The sequence below is a fragment of the Myotis davidii genome, unplaced genomic scaffold (genome assembly GCF_000327345.1).
Source record: "Myotis davidii unplaced genomic scaffold, ASM32734v1 scaffold1494, whole genome shotgun sequence".
Lineage (NCBI taxonomy): Eukaryota > Metazoa > Chordata > Mammalia > Chiroptera > Vespertilionidae > Myotis > Myotis davidii.
In genome coordinates, this window is record NW_006286246.1 from 3,056,110 (window position 1) to 3,069,858 (window position 13,749).

At 49.4% G+C, this 13,749-nt stretch overlaps 1 long non-coding RNA gene across 4 annotated transcripts in view; it reads right to left on the minus strand.

Annotated features, from left to right (window-relative positions):
• Positions 1-752: 752 nt before the first annotated feature.
• LOC107182118 overlaps positions 753-13,749 on the minus strand; it is a 23,992-nt gene continuing 10,995 nt past the window's right edge. Inside the window, exons 3-6 of one of the 4 annotated variants that reach the window (XR_001512840.1) lie at positions 7,683-7,936; positions 7,142-7,373; positions 4,762-5,031; positions 753-1,270 (exon numbers count right to left, since the gene is read on the minus strand). This is a non-coding gene — a long non-coding RNA (uncharacterized LOC107182118). Of the gene's footprint in view, positions 1,271-4,402; positions 5,032-7,141; positions 7,374-7,682; positions 7,937-13,749 lie in introns of those variants that run through there. The other 3 variants (XR_001512839.1, XR_001512842.1, XR_001512841.1) reach the window with 3 other exon arrangements.

Sequence of the window (13,749 nt, forward strand, 5' to 3'; positions counted from 1 at the left end):
AAAAATATATTTTATTGATTTTTTACAGAGAGGAAGGGAGAGAGATAGAAACATCGATGAGAGAGAAACATCGATCAGCCGCCTCCTGTGCATCTCCTACTGGAGATGTGCCCGCAACCCAGGTACATGCCCTTGACCGGAATCGAACCTGGGACCTTTCAGTCTACAGGCCAATGCTCTATCCACTGGGCCAAACTGGTTTCGGCAACACACCCTGTTCTTGTTCTCTAGGCTGTGAGCGTGTGAGAGTGTGGATGTGTGTGTGTGTGTGTGTGTGTGTGTGCACGCGCGAGCATGCAGAGGGCCGGGGACACGGGCCAGAGGAGACAAGCATCTTTCTGGTGGAATATATTCAGCGGGAATGAAAGCGCGCTGCCAGAGCGTGGCTGGAGCTCGGGACCCTCCTGGTTTTGGTGAAGTCCAGATTCTCCTCCAAAGAGGCCGGTGTGGGCACAGCGAAGGAGGCGGCACCAGAGCCCCGCGTCCAAGACAGAACTCTACGTGGAGGAGCTGGGCGACCTCGTGACCCCAGTTTCCTCCTCTGCCCAGTGGCGCTGACCCCATCGGCCGCATCAAGAAAGAACACGGTTGAGGTGCCGGCTGTTAGTATGTAGGTCCCGCTGTTGCTAGTCCTTGAAGACGCGTTTCCACAGCACGTGACAACGTACTGAGCACGGCCACAGCTTTGCTCTGTTGTGATTTTCACTTTTACAACAAGAAGTGAAAAATTACTATTAGAAACGAGGGAGTATGTCTACGGCCCGGTGTTCACTGGCCAAGGCTCAGACCTGCATCGCTTACCCTGTATTTCATCCACACGCACGTCGTGTGCTTCCTTCCAGGGGTTTCCTCTGCTTAAGAACAAACTCTGACTGGCCTGTGTGGCCTCCTTGGACTTCAAACAAAACAAGTCCTTCCACGGAGAAGCTCACCAGCAACTCCTTTAAGTTTCAAGGAGATACACAGAATTATGTGGATTTTCAGGAAAGAAGTTCATGGTGGAATTTCAGCCCAGACCCACACGGCTGGGTCAGACATCACTGCGTCAGGGACCGTGTGGGGCTCAACACTGACACTGCACAAAGCGAGCAGCTTTGCTGTTCAATGTGCATCTCCAGTAGAGCCCGGAGGGCAAGAACAGATGTGCACAGACACCCGGGGGGACTGCGGGGAGTGCAGAGTGCGATGAGGTCCAAGAGTAAAGAGCTCACGTCCTTTGGGGAAAGAAGAGCGCCCGACGTCCTTTCTCTCACGTGGGAGAGACCATGGCCTGTAAAGAGAAGGGACAGCAAACTGCAATGAGTCAGGAAAGCAAGCTCGGACTAGCATGGTCTGGATCGAGTGCTACAGTGATTACTGCATTGTTTCCATTCTGGCTTATTTATTGCATTTGCATTCACTCAGGCAAGTGTAACTCTGCAATACAGGGCATGAGATTATATTGTCTTAACAGGATTTTGTAAAAGTGCTGAATTCCACGTTCAGAAGCCTAGATAATTATTAGCAAAAGCTGACCAATCATCTCACCAATAAACCACACGGTAAATATGGAGCCTATTGGGGAGCATTTAACTCGCAGTAAAAAGTCCCTGAAACTTCACCTGTAGCTTGGATGGCAGCCAGGACGAGGTCAGTACCGGTGGCAGGTCCCCACACCTATTATGTTCATCACAGTGACATTTTAGGTGAACATGGCAACTCCGTTCAGAAAACCATTTCAGTACATTTTCAACAAATCAAAGCCAGAATGAGATATCGCCTCATACCCCTTAGGAATGGTCTCCATCAAAACAAAACAAAACAAAACAAAACAAAAAGCAGAAAGAACAGGCTCTGGTGAGGATGTGGAGACCCCAATGCCCCGTCCCCACTGGGGGACGTAAAACACTGCAATGCTCTGAAAACAAGACAGCGCTTCCTCGGAAACGGTCCACCTCCCTCAGCACCCACTGCAGCGCGCCCACCCGGGAGAACTGGAGACGGGGTCTGAAGGGACTGGCACGCTGGTGTTAACGCAGCATCATTCCCCATCGCCAAGACGGGGAAGCAAATAAATGCCCGTCAATGGATAAAGGGAACGTGGCCTATGCACGCAGTGGAGTATTATTCAGCCTTGAAGAGAGAGAGTGCAATCCTGCCACATGCGACAACGTGGACGAACCCAGAGGACACGGACATCAGTGACCCCTACGAGAAACAAACCAGCCACACAAAGGCAAGTGTGTGGAAGCAATTCCTCTTATCTGAGGTGCTAACTAGTCAGACCCTTAGAAACAGAAAGTAGAAGGGTGCTTGCTGGGCTGGAGGGGGAGAAGCGGGGGGTGTGGGGGGGTGCTGCTATGCAATGAGCATAGTTTCAGTTCTGCAAGACGGGAAGTTCTAGAAACCTGTTGCACAGTAGTGTCCGCACAGTTAACACGGCTGTGCTGTGCTCTTAAAAAGGTTATGATGGTCAATTCTACCTCATTTTTTAACCTTAATTTTAAAAACCTCAAAAAATAAAATATGTCGTTATTTCCTAATATTAATAGTTGTATTTCTTGTTCTTGTCTATTTTTGTTTTGTCATTAAGTGCAAATATGGGTGTATTTAATTTTGACCCATGTTGGGGGGATGTTAACTGCCCACAAGCTATAAAGGAACCCTGTAACTTACAAATGTTAGATAATTTCAGATCACATGGAAGATACTCCGTCTGCCTTAAAGGGAACCAGGAATTGGTATGCACTGAAAGTAGCAAGCCTTTCGCCAACACTCATCTCCTTGTCACTTGCAGTAATAACTTGCAGCAGTTCTTGCCACTATCGTACTATCATCCATTCAAATATCATTCGATGAGCGCCAGCTGAATACTAGTCACTGTCCAAAGCAGAGAGTCAGGAGGGAAGAGGTGGCCATAACAAATAATCGTGTTCCTTGGAAAATTAAAGACATAATTTAGCATAATTCAAGGCATTTACAATTTAATAAGAAATAGAGAAAAATAACAAAATAGTACAATGAAAGGCGTTGTAGCCACAAAGTGCTAGTTGAGCCTAGAACAGTGATATCTTAACTATACCCAACATTCTTTCCCCTTCTTCCAGGAACAGAGCCAATACTTGTTCCCATCATTGGTCCACGCAGTTGGTGAGCTGACTGGAACCCCAGCTCTAGGTTCAGGCGTCTGACCCGGACATGGCCAGTGAGTAGGCAAATCTCTCATCCACAGTGTCTGGTTTCAACAGTCATTCTCAGTTCCCCCAGTGGGACTTGATTCTGTATCATTTTATTTTTTTTAACTCTTGGGGAGCTTACAAACGGACTTCCAACTCTTAGGGTGTCAGCGTGGCCCAGGTGAAAGTTAAGTAAAAATGGAAGAAAGTACAACCAACTGAAGGGAGAGAGGTGGGGAGGCCAGATGGCATTGCTGGAGCTCCTGCGTCCAGCTTGGCCACCGCCCTGGATCTCTCAGGTACAGTGAACCGAGACTCCGCAGTAACACAGGCCTTTCAAACTGAGCCGCTGCAGGTTATGGTGGCGGGTCTGAGCCTGGTGTGGGTCTGCGGATCACACCCTCACTGAAGCGTCAGGACCACAGAGCACTGTTGTAACCTCCCTTTAAATCCTAAACCACAATGTGTAAGCATCATCTCCAATAGGTTCTTGAAAGGACATTGAGAATGCCTATCAGTGCTTTTATTGAAAGAAGAAAGCTCAAATACATTAGTAATTTTTTAAAACCCTGTTTTGCCAATACTTCCACTGCTAGGGTATTTAAAAGATAACATAAGCCAATCCTCTAAGAAATGCTGTCGGCCTGGCATTTGTCGCACTGACGACGAAGATGACCCTGAATGAGCGTGGCACCTTGGACCAGCTGATGGACTCCACATGTGCTATGTACGCGTGTGGCTGGTCCAAAACCTAAGATCACCTGTGAGGCACATGATTATTATTATTTTCTTAGCCAACAAGCTTCCTAATTTACAACTGGGCTCAGATTTCAATTAGTTTGGATTTTCTGAGCAGACAATGACTGAGCAGAAGGAAAATTAAAAAAAAAAAAAGATACAATTCACTGAGAATTGAGTAGATCTAGACTTTCCAAGACTTTTCTATAATATCATCCAGAATTTTCTCAAAGTGCTGGCCTTTACAGCAAATCTTTCATCTCTCACACTTGTGAGAACAGGCTTTCATCCCTAACCATTTCACACGTGGAAAGCTGTGTAAAGGCACCTTGAAGAATTAAACCTAACAGCCTGACCGGTGTGGCTCAGTGGTTGAGCGTTGACACACGAAACAGGAGCTCATGGTTCGATTCCCGGTCAGGGCACATGCCCGGTTGCAGGCTCGATCCCCAGGAGAAGATGTCCAGGAGGCAGCCAATCAATGATTCTCTCTTATTGATGTTTTTCTATTCCTCTCTTCCTCTCCCTGAAATCAATAAAACATAAAAATAAAGAATTAAACCTAACAAAAGTGCTCTAGGTGCTGCAGAGGTACAGCCACAGGAATCACATTAGCTACCTGAACAGCAGTGGGAGAGCTGGGCCTGGGCCATGTCCCTCTCAACAGTAAGTAAACGGAGTCCCTGTCAGTGCTGTGGGCCCCAGGTCCCCTGCCCCGACACGGGTGACCAGTCCCTGGACTTTGTGGAAATGAAAGAGCAAGAACTAGATTCTCTTCCAACCAGTTTCCTTCCCGGCGAAGTGCAGCCATGAGTTTTGACTCAGCTGCCCTCCCGCGCATCCTATCAAGCACCAAGCCCGTCTTCACATCTGGAAGAAGCGTCCCGTGTCGCAGTGGGACCACCGGCATCTCACTTGGCGAGGGTAACGTCACCCTGGACAGACGGGCTCAGCGCGCCCCAGCGGCTTTGGCTTCTGTGCCCCACACAGGAGTCAGAGGATGGACGTTCAGGTGTGAGGGCAGCTGGGGGCCATCCGGCTCCTTCTAGCCTTCTGTTCAGCGATCCTTTGCCTGTGGCTTTTGTCCCCAACGCTGGTTGCCAGGTGACTGCAAGGTAAATGCTCAGCTTCTAGAATCCTGTCAGGGAAGGCAGAAGGGCAAAAGGTGATATGGCCTTTTTTAAAGAGTTTTCTGCCGAAACCGGTTTGGCTCAGTGGATAGAGCCTGCGGACTGAAGGGTCCCGGGTTCGATTCCGGTCAAGGGCATGTACCTTGGTTGCGGGCACATCCCAATGGGAGATGTGCAGGAGGCAGCTGACCGATGTTTCTCTCTCATCGATGTTTCTAACTCTATCTCTCTCCCTTCCTCTCTGTGAAAAATCAATAAAATATATTTTTAAAAAAAAAGAGTTTTCCCAGAAGTTCCCTCATTCAGTTCCCTCTCATTGGCCTACATTTCTCCCAATTCCCTCCCCTCCCACCAAGCTATGTATCAGCTGCTGGAATGTATAAATTAGTAGAAAAGAAGAATTTTAAATTTTCCAGGGTGACCAATCCATATGGAGCGCCTCTCAGACCTGTAATCACTGAGCAACTCCGGGCTAAGCAATGTTTGAGGTCATTTGAAATGAACTGAGAAGGTGTCTCCTGTTTTTTAAAAAAGAAAAGTTCCTACACATCAGCTCTGGGGCACACTCCTGGCCCCTGCACAGACCCTCCTCCTCCTGAGGTCTGACTCTCACTTCCTCCTGGCCTCCGACTGACTGCCACCGAGAAGACATTCTGCCTCACCTGAGCAATCCTACCCGATGGGGTCAGAACAGAGGCGGCCAGTAAAGCGTGTGCCTGTAGCCAGAAGAATGGCTTAACGTTTTTATTTCCTCCCAATTTCCCTGCTGCTTAGATAGGTGCGGGATATACTGCCCAAACCTAATTGAAAGACTGAATCTGTATCTTAAGATTCTGGCTTCCCCATTCACTCCAAATTCTTAAAGATCTAAACAGGAAATTAGTTATGTTGTATTTTCAACAGAAATCAAGGAGGATGGCCGACAAGTCAGGCGATTTGGGGAATATTAGTCCCCCTCCCTTAGGGAGCTCAGTGCCAAAAGACCAAGCGTAGAGTGAAGCAATCACTAAACCCCGGGGAAAGGCCCGGCCCGGAGGAAGGGGTAGGGGCACGGGGACAGGACAAGGAGCAGCAGTGATGTTCTCATGGGAGCCGACAGCATCAGCTTGCTCTTCCTAAAAGGTCAGGACGGATGAATATCTAGTTATTGGTTTTGCTAAAGGGGCAGACAGCCTGGTCCTATTCAGTGTATTTCCTTCTCCAATCGTGATACCTGTTGAAACGGGGTGAGCTGGGTCACTGTGCAAGTCTCGGGCTTTCCATCTGCCGTGAAGGTGACAGCATGTGCACAGTTCTCTGCAAGCCCTTATCTGGCCGCGGTAACGTTTGTGTACCTTTATGTGCCCGGTGGTAGGTCAGCAGCCCCACCAGGGCCAGGCCTCGAGACTCATAACCCTCTACCCCAGCACAGGCCAATACACACTTGGTAGATAAATTATGGAGCAGGCACACCTTTGACCTACAGTCCTTCACTCAATCAACTAATTTAAACTAAGTTAGAAAGGCCTAGAAAATCCCTAGCCTAACAGTGAAATCTAGTAACTTGTCTGATTATTTTAAAAAGTGAAACTCAGACTTACTTAAAAATTCTCTAACTGTGGATGAGAGACTTTTGTAGTGAATAGACGGTTAGTAAATATCCAGGAAATAGATTCACAGAGTGGGAGGAAGAAATTAACTTTCACCGGTAAGAAGAGTTACTGAACAACAAACAACTTTGCCAAGTTTGTGTTCACAGTAACACTCAAATTTGTGCCGACGCTGCCCATGGTCACCAATGCTTTACTATTTTCAAACATTACAGCTTGCCTCCCAGGCTGGAAAGTCTAACGGTCAGCGTGACCCTCCCTCGTTCATTCACCGATTCTGTCAACCAGTGGTCCCTGAGCCCCGATTGCGCCGAGGGCCTTGCAGTGACCGGACACAGACATGCTTCAGAGAGCTCAGCAGTATCAATGGCGCACGTTAGTGAGAAGTGACGCCTCCCATAAGAAGACAGACATCCGTGGTGTCAGTGCTGTGAATGTGGGGAGATTCGCCCTGACGTGGGTCCTTGAGGAAAGTGCTCTACCGGAAATGGTAAATAAACAAGACGTGAAGGGAGGGAGGCGGGCTGACCGGGTGCACGGAGGGAAGAGATGCCGGCAGGAGGAACCGCAAGCCGAGGCCCGGGCCGGGGGGAGGCCAGCGTGGCCGTGGCCGTGGCCGTGGCCGACACAGGAGCTGGGCCAGGGTGTTGCCACTGCGGGAGCTGGACTTCTCTTCGGAAACTGGGGGTCACTGGGCTGCTGGAGGCAGGCGGGTGGGGCGGACCGAGCTGCGCAGGCCCTGGTTCTCCTTCCCCAGGACTCTGTGGGGGCAGGACGGGGCGGCCAGGTGGACGGGGCATAGGCCAGGGCGCAGGAGGCGGGAGGCTTGAGGGAGGCCCAACAGCCCCTCGCCCCGTTCTGCAGAGAATGATTCCTTCTGGGCAGAAGTCAGTGTTTTGCCACCAACTTAAAATAAAAGCTGAAAATGTATTTCCAGAAAAACAAGGCAATGGAACACCAGCCACACTGCACCCAAATGGTTTTTTTAAGTAACTGTGCTCCCCGCACCCACCACCCCAAAGCCTAAAGGATAGGAATCGTGTATCCTCATCGTCGCACCTCCAGCTCACCCTAGCAACCGTGAGACGCTGTCAGTGAGCGAGGAAACACAGGCGGCCCTGCTAGGGCTGGCACCAAGCGCCCCAGTCTGGGCGGTTACACAACAGACACTGTTTCCTCACGGTCCCCCAGGATCGTCCAGGCCCAGGTGTCGGCGGGGCTGGCTCCTCCTGAGGCTGAGGGGAGGTTGCTCCGGGCTCCCTCTTGGCTTGTCGATGAGTCTGCATCTCTTCCTGTATGTGCGCCTCTGGGTCCAAACTTCCCCCTGTGATGACAACAGTCATATTGGGTTTGAGCCCACACTCGACCTCATCTGAACGCCGATCACCTCGAAGGGACCTCATCTCCAATGGGGTGGCCTTCTGAGGCCTGGGCATTAGGACTCTGACATTTGAATTTGGGGGATACATTTAACCCACAGCGCATGGGCTGTGCACTCTGGATTCCATTTCACAAGGCAGCTTCTGTTGTGCCAGCTCCCAGTGCCAGCTCCCGGCGCCAAGCCCTGGGGAGTGGAGCACAGAATGGGCAGAGCAGGGCAGAGAGGATTCCCTTTCCTGGTCTCTTCAAAGCTCAGCTCATAGCCATGAAAAAGCCAAACAAAAGTAGATGGATTGTCCAGGCGGCTACAGTTTAAATTGTGTCTCCTCCTCCCCGCATGTCCCCCAAATTCATATGCTGAAATCCTAACCCCCCAGAATATGACTATATTTGGGGGTAAGTCCTTTAAAGAGGTCATTAAACTAACATTAGGGCATTGTGGTGGGCCCTAATTTAATAGGACTGGAGTCCGTATTAAGAGCGGGATATAGATATCTATATAGAAATGTATAGTATAGATATGCATATAGAATATTGAAGGGAGTCACACAGCGAAGGCGGCGTCTGCAAGCCCAGGAGGGAGGCCTCAGAAGAAACCGAGCCTGCGGAAGCTTGATCTCAGAGTCCTATTCTCTGTGATGGTGAGAAAAGAAATGTGCTATTTAAGCCCAGTCTGCGGTATTTTGTTACGGCGTTCCTAGCAAACCAATATACAAACCAAACCGGTCAACACGCCTATTCTAAAGTCCAGGTTCATTTGATAGTGCCACTCTACGGTTCGCTTCTTATTAATAAAGAGTAATGTTTCCTGAGCTCTTACCTTATGACAGGCACTGTGCTGAGGGCATTATCAATGTCATTTTACTTAATCTGTACAATCTGATCTAGACACAAGGACTGTTATGATCTTAATTTTTATGGGAAGAAAACTGAGCATGAGAGCTGTAACGTGCTTGCTGAGGTCACCCAGGGGAGAGGGGACAGCGGCGGGTCCTGGGGTCTAGGGGCACAGCCGACACATCTGGGCGTTTAGATGATGAAGAGATTAACTTACTCCTTACAAGTATTCCCCCCAACATGCAAACAAACCACCTGGTTAAAAACGGGCCAAACCTTAGCAGACCCCTCACCAAGGAAGATATCCAGGTGGCAAGGAAGATAGGAAAAGATGCTCCATTCCTCTGTCATCAGGGAAATGCAAATTAAAAGGAATACCCATGAGAATGGCCAAAATCCCAAACACTGACAACACCAAATGCTGGCAAGGATGTGGAACAGGAACTCTCACTCACCGCTGGTGGAAATGCAAAACGGTACAGTCACTTTGGAAGACGGTTTGGTGATTTCTTACAAAACTGATCATTCTCACCGCACAATCAGCCACGGTGATCCTTGGTATTTACCTAAAGGAGGTGAAGATTTATGTCCACACAAAATCCTGCACGTGGACATTTATAGCTGCTTTATTCAAACTTGGAAGCAACCAGATGTCCTTCAATCGGAGAATGAATAAACTGGTGTATATAGACAATGGACTATCGTTCATCGCTAGAAAGAAATGAGCTACCAAGCCATGAAAAGACACAGAGAAAATGCAAGCGCATATGATTAGTGGAAGAAGCCCTGGAAGAAGCCCATCTGAAGAGGCTGCACGCTGTGTGATTCCAACTCTATGACATTCTGGAAAAGGCAAAACTGGAGCCAGTAAAAGGATCAGGGTCCCAGGGGCTGGGAGGGGAGAGATGAGTAGGTGGAGCACAGGATTTTTAGGGCAATAAAATGGCCCTGGATGGCACTGCCATGATGGGCACGTGTCAGTATACACCTGTCTACAGGACGGTCAACACCCAGAGTGACCCTGCTGTAAACTATGGACTTTGGGTGATGACGATGTGTCAGTGTGTGGTCATCGTGTGGAACAAATGTACCGTTTGGTGGGAGGTGTTGAGAGTGGGGGAGGGTATGCATATGTAGGAACAGAGGTATATGGGAAATCTCTGTACTTTCACTTCAATTTTTCTGTGAACCTAAAAATACTCTAAAAATAATGTCTTTTAAAAAAAAACAAACCAAACCTACTTTCGTCTTGGGCCAGCTTGTGACTACAAATTCTTCTTCATTCTTGCGGGAATCATCAGCCCTCCATTAGCAGCAATGAAATTAGGCCCGCATTTCAGAGCCCAATTAAATACTTTGGCCTTTGCTATTGCCGCAAGTCGACTGAAAGCAAAGAAGATTGGAAGAAAATGACAAGTCATCAAATCACAAAGAAACTGGGGAATATGTCCTTCATGGTTGCAGCTGAAGGGGTCAGTGTTGGTGGTGTGGGGATGGCGGGGAGGTGGGGGGGGACAAGGGTTCCCTGAGTGTTTACAAGCCTTTCCTGGACCGTCCTCTGCAGACGGACAGAACTCCCCACCATCCCCGCCCTCAGCGAGGGGAGGGGGCGAGGACCTCAGAACGCTGACAAGAAAAACACACTGAAACGCCTGCTTGGGAAAGGTAACACATGGGAGGGAGTGACAGCTCCATCATACATCGAACTGCCGAATTGCTGCAATTTGCATTTGCCCACAATCAGTGCCCCTGTTGCTGGCGGAGCAAACATGGAGAAACAACCAACCCTGCTCTGAGACTAGGTAACCCGCCGGGCCATCCGCCCCAGCCGCAGTGCCCTCCACGGGGCCCCTGGCCACCGCTCAGAAACGCCTGCCACCAAGGACGAAGGAGGCGAGAGGAGTTCCCCGTACCTGGAAGGGTTAAGCACTGAGTCAACCCACAGCAGTGGCACACCCAGTGTGAGGTCCGCAGGGTGAAGTCATTTATCTGTGAGTCATATCACTGAGTCAATACACTCTGTTCTATACATTGTTGGTTAGCAACGCACTTCCAAACACCGTGCCCCATGGTTCTGTGACACACACATCCGATAGGGACAGGAACTGCTCACTTTGACGGAACACTGGGCAATGGCATGAATGAGGCATTGAAACGGACTGGGGTTTGCCCCAGTGGAGTTAGAATTGGATGCTGTGGTGCGTGATTCCACTTTCTTTTCTTTTTTTTTCTTCTTTTAAAAACATATATTTTATTGATTTTTTACAGAGAGGATGGGAGAGGGATAGAGAGTTAGAAACATCGATGAGAGAGAAACATCAACCAGCTGCCTCCTGCACACTCCCCACTGGGGATGTGCCCACAACCAAGGTACATGCCCTTGACTAGAATCGAACCTGGGCCCTTTCAGTCCGCGGGCCGACACTCTATCCACTGAGCCAAACCGGCCAGGGCATCCATTTTCACACTAAGTGTGAAAGCCAGAGGAGAGGACCGACCTGATGCCCTTGGCTAAGGGGCAAAGGAGCAACACTTCTGAGAAACCTTCAGTAGAGTTAAAAAAGAAAAGAAAAGGAACCAGCCCAGTGTCCTCTTGTCTTATGTCGTGGCTTTTTCACGGGCTCTGACCACTTGATTATGTTCTTAGCAATTGACAGGACTTCAGAATGACTCATGTTTTAAACTACAACTGTGAACGCAGTTCTTCCAACCACAGACCCTATTAAAAGAACCCTGCGTTTGTAAGTCAGGAGGAATGAGCAGGGGAGGGTGAGGCTGTGTGCTTCCACGGCTGGGAGAAAGGTGTGAGGCATTGCTGTTTTGTTGCCAGGCAACAGGTTGCTTGTGACAACAATCCCTTTTCTCTAAAGGACTAGAGTGCCCTTTTGTTTCCTGAGAGCAGAGCGTTTTCATGGTACAAGAAGTCCACGAGGAGGTTACACTAATTCGGGCTGTCATCGTAAACGGCGGTTATGAAAGGGAATGTGGTTCTATTTTTGAATTCTCGTGTTTGCTTTCCATCGTAATCTGAGAAAGCATTTGTCTGAGGAGACAGGTTCTTTCCTTTTCTCAGCTGATTACCACTGTTTGGCTTGTCGGATGTGGTTTGTATGCCTGCGGATTTCTCCAAGCCTTAAACTCCCCCAGATGACTTGTGAATGGGCCTCTGAGCTGCTCAACAGAGAACATGTCTACATTCAGAAATGTTATAAGATTTGATTCTATAATTTCAAGCTAATTAGCTAATCCTGACGTGAACATGCCAGGATACCTTCTGTGTTTGTTTTTCTTTTATGTATTCTATCCCAGCATGTGTGTGCGTGTTGTGTACTGGTTATAGACTCCCCAGGACAGGGCCCTGACCTGCCTCCTTACAGCCTCAGTAGCATCTAACATAGAATGTGGCATATAGTAGATGCTTAATAAATGCTTGTTGAGTAGACGGCTGAATGGATGCACCAAGATTGACATGTATCTTCCAGTTACATGAATTTTATGTACATCCAAGTCAGGCTCTGAAAACAGTGAGGTGGGGATTGGTAGCACAGCTACTGTAAGAAGAGACAGACAGCCCTAACGGGTTTGGCTCAGTGGATAGAGCGTCGGCCTGTGGACTGAAAGGTCCCAGGTTTGATTCCGGTCAAGGGCATGTACCTTGGTTGCAGGCACATCCCCAGTAGGGGGGTGTGCAGAAGGCAGCTGATCGATGCTTCTCTCTCATCGATGTTTCCAACTGTCTGTCCCTCTCCCTTCCTTTCTGTAAAAAAAACCCAAAAAACCAGTAAAATATATTTTTTTAAAAAAAGAGAGAGACAGACACCTAAATGCACTTAGAGACCTGTCCTTCCTGCATAAAATCATACATTTTATGTAGAAATGTCAACCGAAAACTCTTGGGAATAGTTGCAGAATGCTGATATTCTCTGAATTTTGAGCGATCATAAAGTTAACTCTAAAAGTGGAAAAGCGCAGAGGCTCACGAGCCAGCCACAGGTTGAACATCTCCTCCTCAGGTGAGTTCTTCTCCTAAAGCAGAGCTAGGGCTTCGCTCCCACAGCGCAGTCTACAGGTGCGCCTCTGACCACGGGAGCTGGTGCGTGCTGGCTGTCTTTTCTCCCTGACAGTGTAGAAGCAGCTTTGGGCAACCTCTCGGGTTTCAGAAGGAAGGTGCAAAAGGAAAGGAAGTAAGGTGCTTCTGACACCCTTGTGGACACTGGTTCTTACTCCCGGAGAATAATGGTTATTACTGAGTGCTCACTACATGCTATTACTCTAAGCTCTTCACAGGAATTAATCCCTTTAACCCTCACAACAATCCCAGGAGGTGGATGTTATCTTGTCCATTTTAAAGAAGAAATGGAGGCACCAGGAAGGTGAGTAACTTGCCTCAGGCGCTGCCTCTCTGATGGCAGAACTAAGCCGAACCCAGACAGGCTAGTCCAAGCTCCACTCTCTGGGTCCTCCAGACACCACCTCTGGGACAGAGAGGGGAGTCCTGGCACGCCCAGCTGCCACCTCCCCATCTGCACTCCCCTGCCTGGTTCCGAGCTGGCCTGGGGTTCGTGACTCACTTGCATTAAGGCTCAAGGGTCTTGCCAAGGTGAGTGAATGCGAGTGCTGGCTCAGCCTGTCCTGGAGCTGGGCTGGGCTGGGCTGTGCGGAGTGGCCTCCCTGGGCTCGACTTGAGGGTCACCCCTTCAGACCTGCACCCTGAAAGCCTGGGACTGGCCGTCGTGGGGGGCCAGGCAGGGCACTCTGGCGCCAACTGCACTGCCCAGAGGAGGTGCGTTCCCATCAAGGGCAAGCCTCGGGCTGCACCCAAGGAGACACGCTGACTCTCAGCACAGACAGAACATTCTGGCCCTGCGGCCCTGCCAGAGGCTGCCAGGACCCTGCCCTCTTCTGGGGGGGGGGGGGGGC